The sequence below is a fragment of the Chiloscyllium plagiosum genome, chromosome 44 (assembly GCF_004010195.1).
Source record: "Chiloscyllium plagiosum isolate BGI_BamShark_2017 chromosome 44, ASM401019v2, whole genome shotgun sequence".
Taxonomy (NCBI): domain Eukaryota; kingdom Metazoa; phylum Chordata; class Chondrichthyes; order Orectolobiformes; family Hemiscylliidae; genus Chiloscyllium; species Chiloscyllium plagiosum.
The window spans coordinates 3,164,502-3,170,843 of NC_057753.1; the positions used below are offsets into that span (position 1 = coordinate 3,164,502).

A 6,342-nucleotide genomic window follows, 5' to 3' on the forward strand; every position below is an offset into this window, starting at 1 on the left:
CTGTTTCACTCAGAGGGTGGTACGTGTATGGAATGAGCTGCCAGAGGATGTGGTGGAGGCTGGTACAATTGCAACATTTAAGAGGCATTTGGATGGGTATATGAACAGGAGGGGTTTGGAGGGATATGGGCCGGGTCCTGGCAGGTGAAACTAGATTGGGTTGGGATATCTGGTCAGCATGGACAGGTTGGACCGAAGGGTCTGTTTCCGTGCTGTACATCTCTATGACTCTCGGTGTACCCTAGAACTCTGTGGGAAGCTAGAGAAGTGATTGCTGGACCTCTTACTGAGATATTTGTATCATCGATAGTCACAGGTGAGGTGCTGGAAGGGTAAAGGTTGGCTATGTTATGCCACTATTTAAGAGGGGTGGTAAGGACAAGCCAGGGAACTATCGACCAGTGAGCCTGACGTCAGTGGTGGGCAAGTTGGAGGGAATCCGGAGGGATAGGACATACATGTATTGGGAAAGGCAAGGACTGATTCGGGATAGTCAACATGGCTTTGTGCATAGGAAATCATGTCTCACAAACTCAATTGAGTTTTTTGAAGAAGTAACAAAGAGGATTGATGAAGGCAGAGCGGTAGATGTGATCTATATGGACTTCAGTAAGGCGTTCGACAAGGTTCCCCATGGGAGACTGGTTAGCAAGGTTACATCTCATTGAATACAAGGTGAACTAGGCATCTGGATACAGAACTGGCTCAAAGGCAGAAGACAGAGGGTGGTGGTGGAGGGTTGTTTTTCAGACTGGAGGCCTGTGACCAGTGGAGTGACACATGGATTGGTGCTGGGTCCACTACTTTGTCATTTCTTTAAATGATTTGAACACAAGAGGTATAGTTAGTAAGTTTGCTGATGACACCAAAATTGGAGGTGTAGTGGACAGCGAAGAAAATTACCTATTACAACAGGATATTGATCAGATGGGCCAGTGGGAGCAGATGGTGTTTAATTTAGATAAGTGTGAGGTGCTGCATTTTGGGAAAGCAAATCTTAGCAGGACTTATACACTTAATGGTAAGGTCCTAGGGAGTGTTGCTGGACAAAAACTTTGGAATGCAGGTTCGTAGCTCTTTGAAAGTAGAGTCGCAGGTAGATAGGATCGTGAAGAAGGTGTTTAGTATGGTCTTTATTGGTCAAAGTTTCCTTTGTTGGTCAGAGTGCTGAGTATAGGAGGTGGGGGGTCGTGTTGCAGCTGTACAGGATATTGGTTTGGCCACCGTTGGAATATTGCATGCAATTCTTATCTCCTTCCTATCGGAAGGATGTTGTGAAACTTGAAAGGGCTCAGAAAAGATTTACAAGGATGTTGCCAGGGTTGGAGGGTTTGAGCTATAGGGAGAGATGGATTTGCTGGGGCTGTTTTCCCTGCAGCGTCGGAGACTGAGTAGTGACCTTCAAGAGGTTTATAAAATCATGAGGGGCATGGATAGGATAAATAGACAAAGCCTTTTCCCTGGGGTGGTGGAACTATAGGGCAGAGGTTTAGGGCGAGAGAGGAAAGATATAAAAGAGACCTAACTTTTTCATGCAGAGGGTGGTATGTGCGTGGAATGAGCTAGCAGAGAAAGTGGTGGAGGCTGGTACAATTGCAATATTTAAAGGCATTGAGATGGGTACATGAATAGGAAGGCTTTGGAGGGATATGGGACATGTGCTAGCAGGTGGGACTAGAATAGGTTGGGATATCTGGTCAGCATGGACGGGCTGGACTGAAGGGTCTGTTTCCAAGCTGTACATCTCTGACTCTATGATAGAGGATCTCATTGAAACTTACAAAATAGTGATAGGTCTGGAGACAGTGGTGTCTCTGGGCCTGTCAGTATTTTGTAAGTTTCAATGAGATGATGGTTCCACACGTATACGTAACCAGGACATCGGGCACAGCTTGAGATCGGAATCAAGATTAGAGTGGTGCTGGAAAGGGACAGCAGGTCAGGCAGCATCCGAGGAGCAGGAGAATCGACGTTTTGGGCAAAAGCTCTTCATCAGGAATCCTAATGAAGGGCTTTTGCCCGAAACATTGAATCTCCTGCTCCTCAGATGCTGCCTGACCTGCTGGGCCTTTCCAGCACCACTCTAATCTTGACTCTGATCTCCAGCATCTGCAGTCCTCACTTTCGCCACAACCTGAGATTGGATGACCCTTCAAAACTGAAACGATAAGCAATTCCTTCAGCCAAAGGATGGTGAATCCATGCAAATTTGAGGCGGCACAATGGCATAGTGGTTAGCACTGCTGCCTCACAGCGCCAGGGACCCGGGTTCAATTCCCGCCTCGGACAACTGTCTGTGTGGAGTTTGCACATTCTCCCCGTGTCTGTGTGGGTTTCCTCCGGGTGCTCCGGTTTCCTCCCACAATCCAAAAATGTGCAGGTTAGTTGAATTGGCCATGCTAAATTGCCCGTAGTGTTAGGTGAAGGGGTAAATGTAGGGGAATGGGTTTGGGCGGGTTGCTCTTCGGCGGGTCGGTGTGGACTTGTTGGGCCGAAAGGCCTGTTTCCACACTGTAAGTAATCTAATCTAATCTAAACTCAGTGCTCTCGAAGACTCTGGAGCCCATGACATTGAATGTATTTAAGACAGAGATAGGTAGGTTCTTCACTAGTAAGGCAATCAAAGGTTGCAGGGAGAAGGCAGGAGGATGGGGTTGAGAAAGGTATCAGCCATGATCAAATGTTGAGCAGACTTGATGAGCTGAATGGCCTAACTTTGCACCTGCACCTTATGGCCTTATGATTTATTAATTGGCTCAGAGTACAAGACTATGAAGGTTATGACGAACTTATGGAGGAATGAATTAGACCTCAGCTGGAATAACGCATTCAGTTTGAAATGCCGCACTAAAGGAAGAATGTGAATGCACCAGACAGAGTGCAGAAAGGGTTTACAACAATTCTTCCAGGATGAAAATCTTCAGTTGAGGGCAAATCAGAGTACTTGGCTGTGTTTTCCCGGGAAAACAGACTAAGAGGACGTTTGTTACAACTTTTTGAAATCACGTCTGTAGAGTAGATAGGGAGAAACTGTTCTTGTTACTAAAAGTGTTTTCCAAAAGGGCAAACATAAAGCAAGCAAAGGTTTTCACACACAGTACAAGGAGCGAGTCAAACAGTCAGGGCAAGCAGGAACAAAGTAGGACTGATACATTTACTTCAATGCAAGAGGTCAACCGAGAAGGCAGATGGACATGGTTAGGAACATGGCATTGGGATATGATAGCAACTACAGAGACGTGGCTCAGAGATGGACAGAACTGGCAGCTTAATGTTCCAGGATACAAATGCTACAGGAAGGACAGAAAGGGAGGCAAGAGAGGAGGGGGAGTAGCGTTTTGGGCAAGGGATAACATTGTGGATGTACTGAGGGAGGATATTCCAGGAATACATCCAGGGAAGTTATTTGGGTGGAACTGAGAAAGAAGAAAGGGATGATCACCTTATTGAGATTATGTTATAACCCCCGCTAATAGCCAGCGGGAAATTGAAAAACAAATTTGTAAGGGAATTTCAGCTTTCTGTCAGAATAATAGGATGGTTATGGTCGGGGATTTTAACTTTCCAAACATAGACTGGGACTGCCATAGTGTTAAGAGTTTAGATGGAGAAGAATTTATTAAGTGAGTATATGGAGGTACTTTACTAAAAAAGTTGCAAAACTAGACCTACTCTTGGGGAAAAAAGGCATAGCAGGTGACTGAGTTATCCGTGGGGAAGCACTTTGGGGCCAGCGACCATAAATCTATTAGTTTTAAAATAGTGATGGGAAAGGATAGGTATGATCTAAAGGTTAAAGTTCTAAATTGGAGAAAGGCCAATTTTGATGGTATTAGGCAAGAAACTTCATAAGTTGACTGGGGGCAGATGTTCACAGGTAAAGGGACGGCTGGAAAATGGGAAGCCTTCAGAAATGAGATAACAAGAGCCCAAAGACAGTATATTCTTGTCAGGATGAAAGGCGAGGCTCGTAGACGTAGGGAATACTGGATAACTAGAGAAATTGATGTGTGTTGAAGAAAAAAAAAAGGAAGCAAATGTCAGGTATAGACAGAAAAGATTGAGTCAATTCTTGAAAGAGGATAAAGGCAGTTGGAGCATATTTTAAGAAGGAAATCAGGAGGGCAAAAAGAGGACATGAAATAACCTTGGCAAATAGGGTTAAGGAGAATCCAAAGGGATTTTATAAATATATTAAGGACAAACGGTTAACTAGGGAGAGAATAGGGACCCTCAAAGATCAGCTAAGCAGCCTATGTGTGGAACCACAGAAGATGGGGGAAAATACTAAACAAGTATATTGCATCAGTATTTACTGTGGAGAAGGACATGGAAGACATACAATGTGGGGAAATTGATGGTGACACCTTCAAAAATGTCCATATTACAGAGGTGGTGGTGCTGTATGTCTAAAAATGTATAAAACTCCCCAGGATCAAATCAGGTGTACCAAAGAACTCTGTGGGAAGCTAGGAAACTGATTGCTCAGCCTCTTGCTGAGATATTTGTATCATCAATAGTCACAGGTGAGGTGCCAGAAGACTGGAGGTTGGCTAACGTGGTGCCACTATTTAAATAAGGCAGTAAGGAAAAGCCAGGGAACTAGAAATCAGTGAACCTGACATCGGTGGCGGGCAGGTTGTTGGAGGAAATCCTGAGGGACAGGATTTACATGTACTTGAAAGTCAAGGACTGATGAGAGATAGTCAACATGGCTTTGTGCGTGGGGAACCATGGTTCACGGACTTGATGGAATTCTTTCAAGAAGTAACAAAGAGGATTGACGAGGGCAAAGCGGTGGACGTGGTCTATATGGACTTCAGTAAGGCATTCGACAAGGTCCTCATAGTAGACTGGTTAGCAAGGTTAGATGTCATGGAATACAGAACTGGCTCAAAGGTTGAAGACAGAGGGTGATGGTGGAGGGTTGCTTTTCAGACTGGAGGCCTGTGACCAGTGGAGTGCCACAAGGATCGGCGCTGGGTTCACTGTTTTCATCATTTGTATAAATGACTGGGATGTGAGCATAAGAGGTACAGTTAGTTAAGTCTGCAGATGTCACCAAAATTAGAGGTGTAGTGGACAGCGAAGGTTACCTTAGATTACAACGAGTACTTGATCAGATGGACAAATGGGCTGAGGAGTGGCAATTGGGGTTAACTTACATAAATGGAAGGTGCTGCATTTTGGAAAGGCAAATCAGTGCAGGATTTATACACTTAATGGGAAGGTCACAAGGAGTGTTGCTGAACAAAGAGACCCTGGAGTGCAGTCTCACTTTCTTGAAAGCAGAGTCACAGGTAGATAGGATAGTGAACAAGGTGCTTGGTATGATGAAGGAGCAGCGCTCTGAAACCTAGTACTTCCAAATAAACCCACTGGCCCTGGTGTTGAGTGATTATTAACTTGCCACTGTCCCTACATCCCATGGCACATGCTGAGCTGCTCCGCGCTGGCTCACGGGAAGCGACAGGACTGGGCATGCGCACTGGCTCCCAACGGCCGCCCAAACCGCCCCCACCAAGATGGCTCCCAACGGCCTCGCCGCCGAGAACGGAACCATCGCTCCACTCCGGTTCAACTGGTGTTGAGTGATTATTAACTTTCCACTGTGCCTACATCCCATGGCACATGCTCAGCTGCTCCGCGCTGGCTCACGGGAAGCGACAGGACTGAGCATGCGCACTGGCTCCCAACGGCCGCCCAAACCGCCCCCACCAAGATGGCTCCCAACAGCCTCGCCGCCGAGAACGGAACCATCGCTCCACTCCGGTTCAAACGTCGCCTCGCCGACTCAAACCATTCCCAACGCGCTTATAAAACCTTCCGATCCGCCCTCCCACCTCTGCTCGCGCTTCCCCGCCAACCTGAGCGCGAAATCAGCCGCCATGAACTTCCGCCCGTCCGTCCGTCCGTCGGCTTCTCTCACGATGGAGCTGCCCGTCGGCACTGCGCATGCTCGGTGGCGGTCCCGGGTGATTGACTGGGATCCCGGACCAATAGGGAAGAGAGGGGCGGGCTGGCCGGACGCATGAAGTTGGGCCCCTCCAGCCAATCGGAGTGAATAGGGGGCGTGGCTACCTCGCCGGCTGAAACCCCGCCTCCTTTCGTCAAACTGACTTGTCTCAATCTCAGGGAGTCCCTCACCCATTGTACTCTATGCTACTTTCTCCCCACCCCCCCCCTCCTCTCGCTTATCTCTCCACACTTCAGGCTCTCTGCCTTTATTCCTGATGAAGGGCTTTTGCCCGAAACGTCGATTTTCCTGCTCCTCAGATGCTGCCTGAACTGCTGTGCTCTTCCAGCACCACTAATCCAGAATCCCTTTCTAAATAAACAGCT

General features: G+C 47.2%; 1 protein-coding gene across 1 annotated transcript in view; it reads right to left on the minus strand.

Annotated features, from left to right (window-relative positions):
• The window catches only part of LOC122543463 (oocyte zinc finger protein XlCOF20-like), a 32,291-nt gene extending 26,323 nt beyond the window's left edge, over window positions 1–5,968 (minus strand). Inside the window, exon 1 of the mRNA XM_043682173.1 lies at window positions 5,868–5,968. The gene's annotated coding sequence lies outside the window, so the exon portion shown is untranslated. The remainder of the gene's footprint in view (window positions 1–5,867) is intronic.
• Between the last annotated feature and the right edge of the window lie 374 nt (window positions 5,969–6,342).